The 19,355-nt window shown below is 33.0% G+C and overlaps 1 pseudogene; it reads right to left on the reverse strand.

Annotated features, from left to right (window-relative positions):
* Positions 1–19,355, reverse strand: part of LOC127934947 (oxysterol-binding protein-related protein 6-like) — a 151,169-nt pseudogene that overhangs the window by 31,129 nt on the left and 100,685 nt on the right.

Genomic DNA, 19,355 nt, shown 5'->3' on the forward strand with positions numbered 1-19,355 from the left:
CACAATATAAACATTAATAAGATAATATTTATTTAAAGCTTTTCATATTCTTATTTACAGCATTATCTCAATAGGCTGTATATTAACTTCAGGAGAAAACCGGTCTTTATTATTTTATTCTTTTCTATAAAGTCTTTATTTTTAAAGTAAGGATTTTCTCATCTGCAAAAACATACCTTGTCGATTTTAGAATGACATAGTACGGTCATCAAATGATGTTGAATTTACTGTACTATTATTTTACATTTAATTTGGGTTGAAATTCTCCTTGTGGATGTGACGCTGCAAAACGCTAGTACATTGTGTCGGCATTTCAACTATACATGAGACTGCGTGGCCTTGTAAGATGATGCTGTCATTTATGTTTGATCATTCATGACAGGACATGGTGCTAACCTGTGACAGTGGCGAGAAATCATGTACAGTTGTTCATGTACAGTTCAGCATAGCCTCTGACACAAACTCCAGTCCCAAAGAGGAACCAGTATTTAAAATCAAAAGACCTCCAGTCAGTCATAACTCCACAGGAATCACATCAAATAGTGCACTATAGAGGTACAGTTCTATTGAAGAACAATTCTATTATCTGCTATAGGACAGGAAGAATTGTATAAACTAATTAAATCAACTGAACCAACTAACTTATTATTAAATCAATGTCTTTATGATATGTCCCAAACATTTCCAGTCAAGATTAAGACATTATTTAGGGCCCTATGAAATCGGTTTTATTTTTTCCCGAATTCATTTTAATTTTTATTCCAAATTCATTTTTTTCCATTTTAATTTTTCTGGATTCCGTTTTTTTCCGTTTTCATTTTTCTCCACCCATTTTTCATTGTTAAATTAAAGTTTTACAAAAATTACATATCTATGGACCTATGAAATGATTAATGTTTTATTCACCATATGTTTTATTGTTCCCTATTTCTGTGTTTTAGCATGTCTAATTATTTAAATGCATAAAAACAACTTACATTTATTACATTTTTTCCTAAAATAACCTTATGAAATGTTTTCTGTTTTTGTCAGATATTCTTTTGTGTATTTGCATTTTTTTCAAATGTTATAATTTTCAATGTTATCAAATGAAAGTAGTGATTATGTGCACTTTATGCCAAGAAGATTTATGACTTTGACCTTTGACAGGTTGAACTTCCGCTAACCTTATGATGGATGGGCGGAACTTTCCAAATGAGTTCAAGGGTTAACCTATGACCCTTTCCCATGCATCGATCATGTGGTTTTGACAGAAAGTTTTACCCTATTGACCTAGTTAGTTCTAAATTATAACGGTATATGAAAGACTCCCCACGCATCGATCATGTGGTTTTGACAGAAGCTCTTTGAATTTGTGCCAGTTAGCTTGTTTGAACTTTGTGCCAGTTAGCTTTTTTGAACTTTATCACAGTTATACGGTTATGTGTGTGTGTATGTGGATATATGTGTGTGTGTGTGTGGTTATATGGCTTCCCCCCCCCCATTACATTCCTGAGCAGTGTATAAATGTGATCGGTGTGTTCTACATAAATATAACAATTAAAGGTTGAAAAACATTTCAGTTATATAATTTATATCATTTATATAATAATTATCATGCTAAAGTTGAAAACATTTTAGTTATTTCATATATGTGACATTCAGTTATTTCACATTTTTATATATATAAAACATCCTATCCTTTATATAATCTAAAAAACAATTAAAGGTTTAAAAACATTCTGTTCTTTTAAAAAAGGTTATAAATGAAACTGTATAAAAAATATACTGAAACCGACTGTATCAGATGAAACGAGATCCAATTTTTTTTTTTTTTAGAGAGCAGAAAGGAGGTGTTTTTAGAGAGCTGAAGGTGCCTGTGCTTGCACACTCGTCCGAGTTTACTAACCAATCATAATATCTTCAAAGCCATTTGTTAATTAAAACTACAGTATCTCACGTGGGAGTACCATATTTTTGACAGTTTTCTGACGGTTCACCTATGAATTACGGTTGGTGTGCGGCTAGCATCTCTTGTACCCCATCTCTCTCCCTCTCAGCCATTAATTCGTCTCCAAGTCTTATTTTCTTCTTTTAATGAATATAAACACATTATACATTCACAAACAATATAAAAAAAAACATTTACATTAGTTTTGTTCATCACTAAAAATATACATTTTACCAGGATCGGGGAAAAAAATATATAATTGAACAGAATGAAGAATATGGACTAATTTTTTACAGTCTATGATGTTACGGTGTCTTTAAACCATATTACATTTCATTCCTGTAATAAAACATGCATCGGTATTTCATCCGCTGTTAGTGACTATATTCATAAATTATGCTATGCTGTTTTATTTTATCCGCCGATAGAGATATTTATAAACTTATGATATGCCGTTTTTATTTTATCTGCTGGTAGAGATATTTTAAGTACTCTATTTATTGATCAAATTATGTTATGCTATTTTTACAGTCTATGATGTTATAGTGTCTTTAAACCATATTACATTTCATTCCTGTAATTTTCTTCATGTTATGCTGTTTTATTTTATGCGCTGATAAAGGATTATTTTACCACTATATTCATAAAGTATGACATCCTGTTGAAAATACTTTTATTTAGAATATATGACGATGTCCTGTTAACACGCGCTTAGCTTTCCATACTTCAATGCTATGTATAGGATTTCAGAAAACACTATTCTGCTCCGTTAAATCGACGTTTTGCCACCGCGTTATCCGTTTGTCATCTATGAACACGACATCGCGGGGGGTGTAAGCACTCCCGGTTAGGAATGCATGGTTCTACCGGTCTTAGTGAAAAGGCTTCCTCCGGTGGAATTCATACGTGGGGCATATTAATGATTATTTTATCAGCCCTAAACCTGCCCACGCAGTAAACGGCAGTATAACTGATCTTTTTTCAAAAGCTGTATAATTATTTATTTTAACTGAACCCCTACAGTACCACCACACAATAAAATGCTTTATGCACATACATTTTTAATTAAATTTAGTTTTTAAGCTATCTATTTTAAACAATATGAAAAAATTAATAAAATATAAAATTATATATGACGACATGTTAATAAACCGGAACATACATTTTAAACGTGTTTATCAAACTTATAAAACACATCGCAGTAAGAGACATGTTACTAAACCAAAGCAAATCAATTTATCATACAATTTTTAATCATGTATTCAACATATACTTATACAACATATACAAACACGTTTTAAACATATTTTAAACAAAAACTAATCATAAACGCCGCCTTCTCAAAATTACAAACATGTACAATCATGCTGATCACATATTATGGATATGCAGACTTTTAGCCATTAATACGTTTTTAGGATAATGAAAAACACCAATGTCTTGGGGCTGCAAAAATATCTCCAGTCCCCCAAAACCCACTCAGACTCCAGTGGTTAAAGAATATGGAAATAAATAATTATATAATGACATCATCATCCTAAAGCAATTCTTTAAACAAAAAAAATGTATTCAACATTTAAGTTAATCAAACTTATAAAACACACCATACTCTTCTTTTAAAAAAAAGATAACTTATTTTAAATGTGATAGCATAGTATATACAATAAACATTTCTGATGATGCATATAAAAAATTATCCCTTACATTTTTAGACCAGTGAGAGATGTCCAAACATGAATGAAATATCCCCAAAATAAAATTTACGACTTAAAAAATAAAATAAAATGTTTAATATCATAAACAGAATCTCTAAGGTCCTCGTAGTGAAATGCATGTGAGACCTGAAGGAGTCCTTCACGGACCCCGCGCAGCGGGGGTGGAGTTCCAGACGCATGATCTAAGTCAATGGTGTACATTATTTCAAAGCTAACATTAATGTAATGTTTTTTAATAATCAGTTCCCCAACTTCATCTGATGTAATTCATTACATCTGTTTAAATGTTTCTTAATTCTACAAAATGATGATGTCTGTGTATATATATATATATATATATATATATATATATATATATATATATATATATATATATATATATATATATATATATGATTATATTATATTAGATGCGTCATGCATTAATCACTATAGATTCTTTAAAGTTCTTATTTCTAGCACCATCTTCAAAGTTTTTAATACCATCCCTCTCTCTCTCTCCCTCTCACACACACACACACAATGAAACATGATACCAAAGTCTTTCTGTATGTTTTAAAAATAAAACTAAAAAATCTGCTTTAAATCTGCTTTAAAGCTCGTTTGTCACAGTATAGACTGTGAAGTTTAGATGAAGTTGTTTTATCTTTTAGAAGAAGACCCTCGAACGTATTCAACCATTAAAGATGGTTCAGGAAAGACCTGCGCATCCTAGATATGTAATTTATGTGCGTTGCTACGGTCGTAAACCTTTCACATATCTACGGTACTTTCAGACACAGAGCAGGAAAGACATTTGCAGGCCCTCTGTTTAGCCTTTGGGACTACCTCCATTTAAAAGCAAAAATTAAAAAATGAACGCCTTTACATCTAACAGGCTGTAGTTCTATTTTATATATTTTATATTATATTCTTTATTTAAAACAATATATTTAACCGACAGTATCCCCCAACGTGTGTTTTCCATCAGTTGTTTGGCCTTAAGCCTTTTTACGTAGTGCTTTTCATTTAGCCTACTGTAAGATCGCTTTACACTAGTGTAATGAAAGTTAACTTTTCTTAAAGTTTATAGTTGTATTTTACTGTATCCCCATCCTTCTATCCTTTAGATTGTATGCGTACTGTAAAATAACAAATATACATCTTGCTTAAAGTCAGTCAAATAATTACACCTACAATTTGAAACGTGTTTAAACACATTGTGTGTCACTAAAGCAAGGCACACCGTCTATCGTCTTATTTTTTTAAATAACCCGATGACCGGCATCGTCTCTTCATATAATTTATCAACCCGAGTGCTTTTCTCACACGAGTAGAAAACACTTTCTCTTTGGATGTGTTTGGCAGAAACAATTTCTACATCAGAACATTTTTTAAATGTACGACTGAACTTTTCTCATTCGACAGAAATACTATTTTCAAATTATTTACCCGTCCTATAACACTCGGTGTAAATGTTCTTACCTAGAACAGAAAACATACGCTTTGACTATTTTGTAGGCATCGTGTAATGTTAAATTGTTTACTAAAAAAACTGTAATCACCAGCAGCTGTGATTTTCAAAATGAAAGAAATGTACGAGCTAAGGATGTTTCAACTATTATCAACATTTCCTTTTGACCCGGATAAAGCCGTAATTAACTTTCTACGCGAGTGACACAATATACAGTTATCATACTATTGGTGTAAATAGCCGTGCTAAAACATTTAATTTTAAACAAACGATCCACGACGATCCAGTTTTTTTTTAAATGGTTTAGATCCGTCGAAGTCTTATTTGAAGAAATTAGAGAATGCGTCAGTTTCAGACAAAGCCGATTCTCTCAGTCCACGTAGATAATGTTTTAATTGAAAAGATGTTGCAGTAGCTCCATCGACCGTGCTGTTACAGTTACAGTTGAACGATGTATTATATGCAAAAACAGTAGTGCAATGATATTTTTTGTAGAAATAGTTTACTGTGTTTGTACATTAAAAACTTTAGACAGTTTATGGTGTAATAGCTTTAACCATGTGCAGTTTCTTAGTCTAATGCGATGAGAAAGTTTGTGGTTTACAGTTCGCTGCGGCGTGATGAGATCTAGCGTCTGTTAAACACGGCAAAGTCAAGAAATCTTGCAATTTTAGGGCAAAAGAGTTAGAACAAACATTTGTCTATGCGGTGTTAGGCTATATTGAACTCAGGGTCATTCTAAAGTTTTGTATGTTTATTTTCATTTCAACATATTGATGAAAACTGTTACAGATTTTGTCTTAGTAACATGGAATACAATAGTTTTTGTTAAAAGATATGGGCTGCTTGAGTAACACCGTCGTCTCTGATGCTTGAAGTTTTCACTGCTTACAGGCACCCCACTAACCTAAACCTGTAACTCTTATCATAATTATTTAAAATAACTATAAACTTCATGCGTGACACCTATGTAACTGACTAAAACTAATATGTATGCTAAACAAAACATTTGCAGTTGTGAAAAATGAAGTGAATTAATAGATGTCAGAAACTGCTCACCTCGTGTTTTCTTAAAGAAGTACGGGTTATTTAGACGTGCCAAAGCGCAGTTACAGTCGTAGTGCAGTTTCCCGGATCAGACCTTAAGCATGATGAATGACTAAAACAGTCAAAATCATCCCGCCTCTCACTTAAATGAACAACTTATCAACAGTGGTATATTTATTGAAGTACTGTTTAGAGATGCATATGATGAAAATACCACATCCATGACATCCATGACTTTTAATGTGTAACTTTAGTGTAGTAGATGGGTTTGTATTAAGTGTAACAGTCATAACAGAAGATGGTAAGGCTCATTTTAAAAGTCGAGGTAGTGGCTATTATTTGTCTTTGTGACACAGGTAGACCAGAAAAAGCTCTAAAGTGCATCACAATCTCAGTTTAAACACTCTCTTGACAATCATTTAATCATCTTGTACTCTATTTTGTTCATTGTACTCTATTTTGTTCTAGATGTAGGGGCGATATTGTTATGCTGTAAAATTCCTATGAACAAGCACTGTATGTTTGACCGCAGTCAGAGAAGGCTCTTCAACAGAAAAGTGCAAAACAACGTGTCAACATATCGGTCGACTATCTCTGGAAAAAATAAATAAATAAATAAATAAAATTATAGATGTTTACGAGTCACACGTTGACAATTTTTGCCTTATGTGCTAATTACAGCTAAAATCACTGAATTATGAAATGCAAAAGTGTGTACGCATTTTTCTATAACCGTTACAAAAGTGAGAACATCGTATTTCTCAAATGTGTTTGTATTACAACGGTAGCCCATCTAACAAATCTGGAGAAGTGGAGAAGCAAAGATGTTTAGCACGTATACACGTACACCAGAGATGTTGCTTTATTTGAATCGAAGATGATGGCCTTAGGAACTGTTAACATTCTTTAATGTCGTCGTGTTGTGTTTTGTCAAAATAAAAAAGTTTGGGGAAATGTTTAATAATTTTTCTTAATTCAATAGAATACGCTCACCCCGCTCTCTTTCCCACACGAGAGTTAGCATGAACTTACAGGAGTCTTAAAACAAAATGTGAATTGTGTCATCTGCTATCCGAACACGATGACTAAATCTAACAGAGTAATAAAAATATGATTTACAAATCAACATTTAACAACAACAAAAAAAAAAACTTTAACAATTGTATTCTGAATTCTATATGCGTTGTAAAGGTTAGCTTTCTTGCTATACTCTTTCTTAGTGATTTGGTCGCTCGAATACACGAAAGGTTATGGATAAAATGTATCTCACAAGAGTGTGGAAACTTTAACACGCTCAAACTTAAACGAGTGTACCATTTGATTTGTTTAGGTTGTAATAGTTTTAAGTGTAAAACAGCTAGACTTCATTTTTGCGCCGATGCTTCATGCGATGACACTTTTGGACAGACACAAAGTTGCGCTAAAAAGAAAGATCTCGAAGAGAAAAACTGTAACTTAATTTCTTAATTTTCATTTATTCCTATTACGATGACACCGCACGAAGATCGCATAAAAACATACGGTGCGACAAACAAATTGCGAACGGACATCCGAAATCTTGATACGGCTAAATCTCGAGGTGTAAGAAAAATTTCATTTACAAAACACTGTGATTCTTAGATGTGAAACACCCTTGACATGATCTGCTGGCCTGCGCAAAAATAGTCATAAATGTTTTAGCACGGCTATTTACACCAATAGTATGATAACTGTATATTGTGTCACTCGCGTAGAAAGTTAATTATGGCTTTATCCAGGTCAAAAGGAAATGATGATAATAGTTGAAACATCCTTAGCTCGTACATTTCTTTCATTTTGAAAATCACAGCTGCTAGTGATTACAGTTTTTTTAGTAAACCATTTAACATTACACGATGCCTACAAAATAGTCAAAGCGTATGTTTTCTGTTCTAGGTAAGAACATTTACACCGAGTGTTATAGGACGGGTAGATAATTAGAAAATAGTATTTCTGTCGAATGAGAAAAGTTCAGTCGTACATTTAAAAAATGTTCTGATGTAGAAATTATGTTTCTGCCAAACAAATCCAAAGAGAAAGTGTTTTCTACTCATGTGAGAAAAGCACTCGGGTTGATAAATTATATGAAGAGACGATGCCGGTCATCGGGTTATTAAAAAAAAAATAAGACGATAGACGGTGTGCCTTGCTTTAGTGACACACAATGTGTTTAAACACGTTTAAAATTGTAGGTGTAATTATTTGACAGACTTTAAGCAAGATGTATATTTGTTATTTTACAGTACGCATACAATCTAAAGGATAGAAGGATGGGGATACAGTAAAATACAACTATAAACTTTAAGAAAAGTTAACTTTCATTACACTAGTGTAAAGCGATCTTACAGTAGGCTAAATGAAAAGCACTACGTAAAAAGGCTTAAGGCCAAACAACTGATGGAAAACACACGTTGGGGGATACTGTCGGTTAAATATATTGTTTTAAATAAAGAATATAATATAAAATATATAAAATAGAACTACAGCCTGTTAGATGTAAAGGCGTTCATTTTTTAATTTTTGCTTTTAAATGGAGGTAGTCCCAAAGGCTAAACAGAGGGCCTGCAAATGTCTTTCCTGCTCTGTGTCTGAAAGTACCGTAGATATGTGAAAGGTTTACGACCGTAGCAACGCACATAAATTACATATCTAGGATGCGCGGGTCTTTCCTGAACCATCTTTAATGGTTGAATACGTTCGAGGGTCTTCTTCTAAAAGATAAAACAACTTTATCTAAACTTCACAGTCTATACTGTGACAAACGAGCTTTAAAGCAGATTTAAAGCAGATTTTTTAGTTTTATGTTTAAAACATACAGAAAGACTTTGGTATCATGTTTCATTGTGTGTGTGTGTGTGAGAGAGAGAGAGAAAGAGAGAGAGAGGGAGAGAGAGAGGGGGGAGAGAGAGAGGGATGGCATTAAAAACTTTGAAGATGGTGCTAGAAATAAGAACTTTAAAGAATCTAAAGTGATTAATTCATGACGCATCTAATATAATATAATCATATATATATATATATATATATATATATATATATATATATATATATATATATATATATATATATATATATATATATATATGATATGATATAAATAATTATTTATTATATAATATTATATAAAAAATATAAAATATTTTAGGTAATATACACATCATTTTGTCGAATTAAGAAACATTTAAACAGATGTAATGAACTACATCAGATGTAGTTGGGGAACTGATTATTAAAAAAACATTACATTAATGTTAGCTTTGAAATAATGTACACCATTGACTTAGATCATGCGGTCTGGAACTCCACCCCCGCTGCGCGGGGTCCGTGAAGGACTCCTTCAGGTCTCACATACATTTCACTACGAGGACCTTAGAGATTCTGTTTATGATTTTAAACATTTTATTTTATTTTTTAAGTCGTAAATTTTATTTTGGGGATATTTCATTCATGTTTGGACATCTCTCACTGGTCTAAAAATGTAAGGGATAATTTTTTATATGTATCATCAGAAATGTTTATTGTATATACTATGCTATCACATTTAAAATAAGTTATCTTTTTTTTTAAAGAAGAGTATGGTGTGTTTTATAAGTTTGATTAACTTAAATGTTGAATACATTTTTTTGTTTAAAGAATTGCTTTAGGATGATGATGTCATTATATAATTATTTATTTCCATATTCTTTAACCACTGGAGTCTGAGTGGGTTTTGGGGGACTGGAGATATTTTTGCAGCCCCAAGACATTGGTGTTTTTCATTATCCTAAAACGTATTAATGGCTAAAAGTCTGCATATCCATAATATGTGATCAGCATGATTGTACATGTCTGTAATTTTGAGAAGGCGGCGTTTATGATTAGTTTTTGTTTAAAATATGTTTAAAGCGTGTTTTTATATGTTGTATATTTGTTGAATACATGATTAAAAAATGTATGATAAATTGATTTGCTTTGGTTTAGTAACGTCTCTTACTGCGATGTGTTTTATAAGTTTGATAAACACGTTTAAAATGTATGTTCCGGTTTATTAACATGTCGTCATATATAATTTTATATTTTATTAATTTTTTCATATTGTTTAAAATAGATAGTTTAAAAACTAAATTTAATTAAAAATGTACGTGCATAAAACATTTTATTGTGTGGTGGTACTGTAGGTGTACAGTTAAAATAAATAATTATACAGCTTTTGAAAAAAGATCAGTTATACTGCCGTTTACTGCGTGGGTAGGTTTAGGGCTGATAGAATAATCATTAATATGCCCCGCGTATGAATTCCACCGGAGGAAGCCTTTTCACTAAGACCGGTAGAACCATGCATTCCTAACCGGGAGTGCTTACACCCCCCGCGATGTCGTGTTCATAGATGACAAACGGATAACGCGGTGGTAAAACGTCGATTTAACGGAGCAGAATAGTGTTTTCTGAAATCCTATACATAGCATTGAAGTATGGAAAGCTAAGCGCGTGTTAACAGGACATCGTCATATATTCTAAATAAAAGTATTTTCAACAGGATGTCATACTTTATGAATATAGTGGTAAAATAATCCTTTATCAGCGAATAAAATAAAACCGCAGAACATGAAGAAAATTACAGGAATGAAATGTAATATGGTTTAAAGACACTATAACATCATAGACTGTAAAAATAGCATAACATAATTTGATCAATGAATAGAGTACTTAAAATATCTCTACCAGCAGATAAAATAAAAACGGCATATCATAAGTTTATAAATATCTCTATCGGCGGATAAAATAAAACAGCATAGCATAATTTATGAATATAGTCACTAACAGTGGATGAAATACCGATGCATGTTTTATTACAGGAATGAAATATAATATGGTTTAAAGAAACCGTAACATCATAGACTGTAAAAAATTCGTCCATATTCTTCATTCTGTTCAATTATATATTTTTTCCCCGATCATGGTAAAATTTATATTTTTAGTGATGAACAAAACTAATGTAAATGTTTTGTTTTATATTGTTTGTGAATGTATAATGTGTTTATATTCATTAAAAGAAGAAAATAAGACTTGGAAATGAATGAATGGCTGAGAGGGAGAGAGATGGGGTACAAGAGATGCTAGCCGCGCACCAACCGTAATTCATAGTTGAACCGTCAGAAAACTGTCAAAAACATGGTACTCCCGCGTGATATACTTTGGTGTTAATTAACAAATGGCTTTGAAGATATTATGATTGGTTAGTAAACTCGGACGAGTGTGCAATGTGGCGTGCAAGCACAGGGACCTTCACCTTTATAAAAACACCTCCTTTCTGCCCTCTAAAAAAAAAAAAAAAAAAAAAAAAAAAAATTTGATCTCGTTTCATCTGATACAGTCGGTTTCAGTATATTTTTTATACAGTTTCTTTTATAACCTTTTTTAAAAGAACAGAATGTTTTTAAACCTTTAATTGTTTTTTAGATTATATAAAGGATAGGATGTTTTATATATATATATAAATGTGAAATAACTGAAGGTCACATATATGAAATAACTAAAATGTTTTCAACTTTAGCATGAAAATTATTAGATTATATAAATTATATAACTGAAATGTTTTTCAACCTTTAATTGTTTTATATATATATATATCATAAATCTTCTTGGCATAAAGTGCATTATAATCACTACTAATGAAGGCTTAAAACATTCATTTAATTTCTTTTAAATATAGAAAATTAAGCAAACTTTATTTTTTGGTAAACAAAGTGGATTTACTACAAAAAAACAAAACAAAAAAAACATTGAAATGTTGTGTGATTTAAACCTTTAAAAAAATAATGTTTGATTATTTGTAGTAGTAGTAGTCGTCGTAGTAGTAGGCTATGTACACGCTGCTGAATATTTATGGCAAACATTAAACCAGACTTTTATTTTGACGGGTTGACGTGAATACCTTTACAGTTGTGTGTATATGATGTGATGCTAGTTTTACTCAAATCAAACGGTCAAATGCTCATGAAGTGACTCTCAGAACAGTTCTGGAGATGTTCTTCATGTGTTCACGTCTTCATTTAGTGAGACGACAGAAGCTGAAATCACAGAGAGCGTCACGCACGCTTCCATGTGTGTAATGAATGAAGAACATGCAGGATTCATATTTAAATAGACTTTTCCGGCTTAATATTTACAGATATTAGTCCATATAGCGATTTGATGCAAGTGCAATGACCAACTTAATTCAGAATTCGGCAAATTCTGTGACATTCCACATTAAACTGCAAATTCTGTTTTTATGCCTGGATTCCGTGATTCTGTCCGCATTTTCTGCATCGCGGAAATCATAGGGCCCTATGTATTATAGATTGCAGACTGCTCTCACAAAGTTACAAATTACCTATTATTTTTATCTGGTTAAATTTGACAATATCGACCACAACGTTGTTTTGAATAGACCAGAAAATGTTGTTGACATTAGTGGAATTGCATTAGCATGGTTCAAATCATACTTATCTGAATTCAATTCAATAGCAGTGAATGACGATATACCATTTCGATCACAAGTACAGTATGGAGTGCCACAATTCTAGGACTGTTGCTTTTCATGCTTTACATGTTACCCATTGTAGATATCATCAGGAAACATGGTGTTAGCTTTTACTGCTAGGCTGATGATACTCAGCTCTATATTTCTTTTTTTATGAAACATACCAATTTGCTAAAATAATGCACAGTTGATAAAAAATTGGATGACTAGTCATTTCCTACTGTTAAATTGTGAAAAAAAAAAAAAAAAAACAGGTGTTAATTATTGGACCAAAAACCTCTGCATCCAATAACATAGCACACAACCTAACAAAAGGTGTGCTATCTGATAGCAATATTTACTTTAAAAAGTCATGTTTCTAGCATTTGTAAAACCACATTTTTCTGTCTTAAAAATAGATCTAAATTACAACCTATGCTCTCCGTGTCAAATGCAGAAATAATAATGCGTCCATTACTTCAAGGCTATACTGTTAATATATTGTTAAGATTATTGTGTTTTATTGGGTGGTTGTTCTGCTGTTTTAAATAAAATATTAAATGTAACATCCCACATGAAGAATAAATAAAAATGAGCTGTTACCTTGCCAAAAGCTGAAGTTATCAGACTCTGCATGGCAGGCAGACAGAGGTGGGTGATGACTGACCTAGAAAGAAAATTGTTAAAATTCAATTACTGAAAATAAACTCCTTCATATTTTATGTCTAATATATAAGTGCTCATACCTGCTCTGCAATATAACGGAAACCACGGTCCTTCTGCACATACTCATATGTTTCCCCTAAATGGTTTGTAATGATTACGCCAACTGGCCCAGGCATAGCCTGAAATAGAGAATGCAGCCACATAAACCTGAAAGAGAGAAGGGAAAAGGGAAAATAAAAAATAAAAATAAAAATATGTAAAATACCTCAGACTAATGCTGCACATGCACTCAAATAATAATTGAAGTTTATCTTCATAAACAATACAAAGATTACAATAAAAAAGGCTGTCATTATTCTTTTACATGCATACAACTCATGACACAGAGCAGCTGCCTTTTGAGTTCCGGTAAATACAAAGAAAATATTCTCCACTCTTTAACAAACACAAAGTGCATTATTGCATGACATTAAATATAGGTTTCCCAAATGAAAAGAACTTCAGAGAGGTTGAGAGTTAATGAAAAGCTAATTAAAATAAACAAAATTCCACACACAGAAAAAAAAGGTAATACTTTATTTTAAAGATTCAATTCCAACTATTAACAAACCATTGACTATGACTTTTGTGTCAATAACTTTTGCGACAAAAAAAAAAAAAAATTGCAGTGTATTAATAGTAAGGTAGTTGTTAAGTTTAGGTATTGGGCAGGATTAGGGATGTCATGTAGAATACATGCTTTATAAGTACTAATAAACAGCCAATATGTTAATAAAAGGCATGCTAATAAGCAACTAGTTAATATTGAGAACTAGTCACTATACTAAAGTGTTAGCAAATAAATAAATACAATTCTAATTGTCCACCTTCACCAACATATTTGCACATTTATCTAAATTATTGCCTGAAATTCTCAGGGCAACTTCAAAACAAATATTTATTTTAGTTTAAAGGGATTCAGCTGACAAATCGTGGAAATTCCTGCAATACTTATAACGTGAAAAAAAAAAAAACTCAATGCCATTACACTGCCCAAGTTTTTTTTCTAAAATAAATAATTGGTGAAGACCATAGGATATAAAACACATTATTTTGACATCACAAATCCCATAACATGTAATGGATCAGATGAGTAGTATTTCTTAACTTATAAGATACATTTGGCAATGCAACATCTCCACTACATTCATCTAAATATTTGCTTACTTTTTACATTTGCATATATTTCTAACATTTTTGGAGATGGTTTACATTTTTACCAGTATTCTAGCTTTGCAATGAAAAGCAGTTATAAACCTGTTGTCAACCAAATAGACACTCCATAAGGGTCATGAATTGCATTTTACACAGAACAAAATTATAAACGCAACATTTGTTTTTGCCCCCATTTATCATGATCTCAGATCAGATACTCAAATATTTTTTCTATGTAAACAAAAGCCGTCGCGTTTTTTCTATGTCATGGCGGAGTGTGTGATATTAAGCAGCATGCATCAGACGATTTTTTGCACTGGAAAGAGCATTCTAGAAGTTTGCTCATGGCTACAGAAAACTGATGTGTTTATTTTTCTTCAAATGCAGTCTAAGCCAATGAGTTTTGAATGTTATGTTGTATTTCTTTAAGTTAAAAATCAAACATATTATAAACTAAACAAATCCTATTATTTAGTGTTAAGTTTTTCAAGTAGCTATTTTCTTAATTGTATATTGTAAAGGAATTGGCAACTGTTATTCTGAATGATTCTAGAATATATTTATGCAAAACAACTTCAGCAGTGTTTTAGAAAAATGCTTTTTTCTTTTCTCTCTCTCTATAGTTGGTGACCTAAAGTTGTGGTGGGGGCCCTGCAGTAACTCATAAACCTGGGGCCCAGTGAGCTCTTAATGTGGCCATGCTTTTGCCTCACGCAGTGCAACACATCTCCTTGACATAGAGTTGATCAGTTTCTTGACTGTGGCCTGTGTAATGTTGGTCCACTCCTCTTCAAAGGCTGTGTGAAGTTGCTGGATATTGGCAGGAACTGGAACACGCTGTTCTATACACCGATTGTTATGTGCTGCGTGTTTCTTCGTCCCTCTCCCTCTTCTGTCTTTACCATTCTGTTCCCTAGTGTGTTGTCTTCGCTCTTAGGTATCTGCTGAATGGGGAGGCGGCTGTTGATCATCATTAAGGGTGTGGTCTCTGTAGCCAAACCGATGTCAGCCCGCTGGTTAAAGGTCTTTCGGCGTGCTGCACTGAGTGGCTCAGTGTGTGTTCAAGTGTTTGAGCTTGTGGTAAGCATTTTGTATTTATTTGTTATGATGTGAGCCTAATGCTTGTTCGCGGTTCTGACTTGTGTCAGAGTTGGGCTGATAAACTGTTCTCCTCTTTACTTGGGGGGGGGGGGGGCTGGGCAGTTCAGCATTCCATGTGATCTAGATTATAGGTGTTAGACACACTAGGGCCGCGTTTCCACCGCAGGAACTTTACCCAGGAACTAGGGACTTCGGCCTGGTACTTGGTGTGTTTCCACCGCAGGAACCAGGAACTAAATAAAGTTCCGGGTAAAAAAAATGCCCCTCAGAAAGTCCCTGCTGGCGAGGTGGTACTTTTTCAAAGTTCAGGAACTTTCGGGGGCGGGACTTTGGCGCTAAACATTCTGAATGGTTGAGTCCACGCAGCATTGGTTGAGTTCAACCACCATTTATTCGTATCAACATTTTCAAAATATTACTGTTATTGTGTCATGAAATGTAATTTTATAACTATTTCAGGCGAGAATGTAGTTGTTTAAAACTCAAATCTGTTGTTTATTTATGAAGACAGCGCCTATTTAAAAATGTGTTTCGCCGATCTCTGAGACGGTGAGCTCCACGCAATCAGCGGGAGCTCAGTGATCATCTATCCGCCGAGAAGCAGCCTCTCCTGGGATAGACCTTCTGATATGTGCCGCTGGCTCTGATATCTCTTTAGTGGTTAAACATAAAATATAATTCAGCTGCAGGGTATATCTAACAGGTTTTCTTTGGTCTGTATTCAATGTATCTATATGTTAAAATTGAAATAAAAAAGGCAAGTCTATATAATATTTCGTTTCATTGTAATGGCTGTATAACGTTACACATATCCCTGAACTAAGTACATTTCTGCAGCAGTTATTATGTTTAAATGAAAACGAAAGGAGGCAGTGGTATTTTATATCCTATTTCATGTTATTGTAAATATACTGAGGGGAAAATTGCTGTAGCCAAAGCCATCTGGGTTCACACAGCATTGGTTAAGTTCAAACACCATTTATTCGGATCATTTTCAAATATTACTGTTATTGTGTCATGAAATGTAATTTTAAAAGTATTTCAGGCTAAAATGTAGTTGTTTAAAACTCAAATCTGTGGTTTATTTATAAAGACAGCGCCTATTTAAAAATGTGTTTTGCCGATCTCATAGACGGTGAGCTCCACTCGATCAGCGGAAGCTCAGTCCTCATGTATCCGCAGAGAGCAGCCTCATCTCGGATAGATCTTCTGATATGCGCCGCTGGCTCTGATGTGTCTTTAGTGGTTAAACATAAAATATAATTCAGCTGCGGGGTAAATTTAACAGGTTTTCTTTGGTCTGTATTCAATTTATCTATATGTTAAAATGAAAATAAAAAAGGCAAATTTATATAATATTTCGTTTAATTGTAATGGCTGCATATACACATATCCCTGAACTAAGTATATTTCTGCAGCTGTTATTATGCTTAAATGAAAACCAAAGGAGGCAGTGGTATTTTATATCCTATTTCGTTTTATTGTAAATATACAGAGAGGAAAATTGCAGTAGCCAAGACGAGCTGACTGAAGTTATCAAGTATGCTGCTGTTTATAGATTTACCAGACTTGCGTCGTCGCTGACATCACACTCCCCAGTCGAATGCACAAAGTCTGAACTAACTACCGATGATGCACGTCCAAAATCAGCTTACCTTTTTTTTTTTTTTTTTATCAGCGGTACTTTGTAATGAGAAACGCGCGCGGACCTACGTCACCAGTCTATTTGCCTAATCTTCCCGGTACTTTACACGGCGGTGGAAACGCAGAAAGCAACATGTCTGGGGGGAAAAAAGTTCCTGGGAAAAATGTTCCGGGTAATTTCGGTGGAAACGCGGCATAGCTAAGCAGTGTGTGCCCTTTTTGTATTTTTGGTTTGGTTGTTAGGGTAGTGTAGTTGAGGCGCCACATACGCCAAAGATTTAGGGTTTTCTACCTTTTCTTTTGGTTAAGTTAGGTTAGAGGGTTTTTGAAACTTAGTTTAGGACCTATTTTGTATTCATTTTCATGATTTGGGCACCGCCCTTGTTCCCAGTTTTCACAATGTATTTTTCTTTTTCTTGTTTTCTAATATACACTGTAAAAAAAATGCTGTAGTTTCTACAGCAAAATTCTACAGAATTTTACTGTATAAACATTTTACAAGATGCAGCTGTAATTTGCAATGCATTATGGGTCAAATAAGGTTTTACAGTTGTTAACAGTATTTTCCACGTCAACTGTAATTCATTTACAAGAAGCAGGTGTTTCCTACACTAACTTACTGTAGTGTGGCATTATGGGATTGCGCGCGCATCATTCAAATTCAGAAACCCAGCGACTGGAGCAGCCCGAGAACGATTGAAGATAAGAGGCTTTATTCATTATTCCTGGTTAGTTCACTTAATTATACTTAAGAAATATAACCTTTTATATTTATTTAAGTTAAACTATAAGCGATTTCATGTCACATGAAAGCCTCCTATCATGACATTTAGTGGCCTTGGTAACTTCTGTGCAGTAAACTGGGAATTGCTATCATAGCATAGTTACGCCAAATGTTCGATTTTTGGAAGTAAAATGTTGTTATTGAGAGGATTTAAAAGTAGTGTTTACCTAATGCGAACGATTGTCATAGTAACTAACGTTAATATCTATCTAAATAACTGACGAACAGCAACATTTGAAATTTCATTAGTTTATATGTGTTCAACTATCCCATATTGACTCGACGCCTTACTATAATAAGTGAAAGACATCTTTATATGCCCGACTGGACAAGTTAGCCTGATTAAAAAAGAAAAACAAAAGAAAAAAAGACTGAGGAAGCATCGAAACGCGAGAATGATTCTGATTATATAAACGTTTCATTCAACATCAAAAAAGCTTAACAGCACACATAAACTCACAGAAAATACATGAGGTAAGTTAAATGTTCAACTGTTGAGTTTATTTATAACATATAAGAAGCATCACAAGTGAGCTGTTTTGCTGAGTATCACGATTGCAAATACATAGTTCAATAAACAATTAGTTAACAAGTTACTTACTTTTTTAGACACAATATAAACTGTTGTTGTATTTCACCGACGAATATAGTTCCAAACAAAGACCAAAGCAATTTTTTTTTTTTTGATTTTGCTCATTCTCAAATCAAAACTCTCCAAACTTGAGCTAAATGATTCATCTTTTTGAACGGATTGGTTCAATGAATGACTCAGTTGATTCCCTGATTAAGTTATTTACTGCCACCTAATGGCAGATTAGTTTCAGGTTTAATAAGCAGCATTGCATTTTTCCAACATTTATTAATTGTATTTTCAAATTTCATATAATTTTGCACTGTTAATTATTTAATTTGATTGGTGGTACAGTTCTACAATGTAATATTACAATTTATAATTATAAATTATATAATTTATAATAGTTTGTTTATTCTAATATATATGCCTTTTTGGGTGTTAATTTTGGTCTCATTTACAGTACATAATGCTTTAAAGAAATCACAAGATTATTTTCTTTATGTCTTGTAGGTGCAAAGAATAGCAGCTGATGTGGAGAAATGTTCGATGCTTCAAGACTCTGAAGCTGATTTTATTAGGTAATATATTAATTATTTAAATAATTTGATAAACTTGTAATTTAAATTACATTTTATATTGAAATACTGCATTGTAGGTTACATTATTGCTCATATTTATTCATTTCAGGTCCACCCAGTGGCTTTTGACTATTTGAGGGTCAGATGGTTGTGAATTCATACCTCAA

Source organism: Carassius gibelio, chromosome A19 (assembly GCF_023724105.1).
Source record: "Carassius gibelio isolate Cgi1373 ecotype wild population from Czech Republic chromosome A19, carGib1.2-hapl.c, whole genome shotgun sequence".
Classification (NCBI taxonomy): domain Eukaryota; kingdom Metazoa; phylum Chordata; class Actinopteri; order Cypriniformes; family Cyprinidae; genus Carassius; species Carassius gibelio.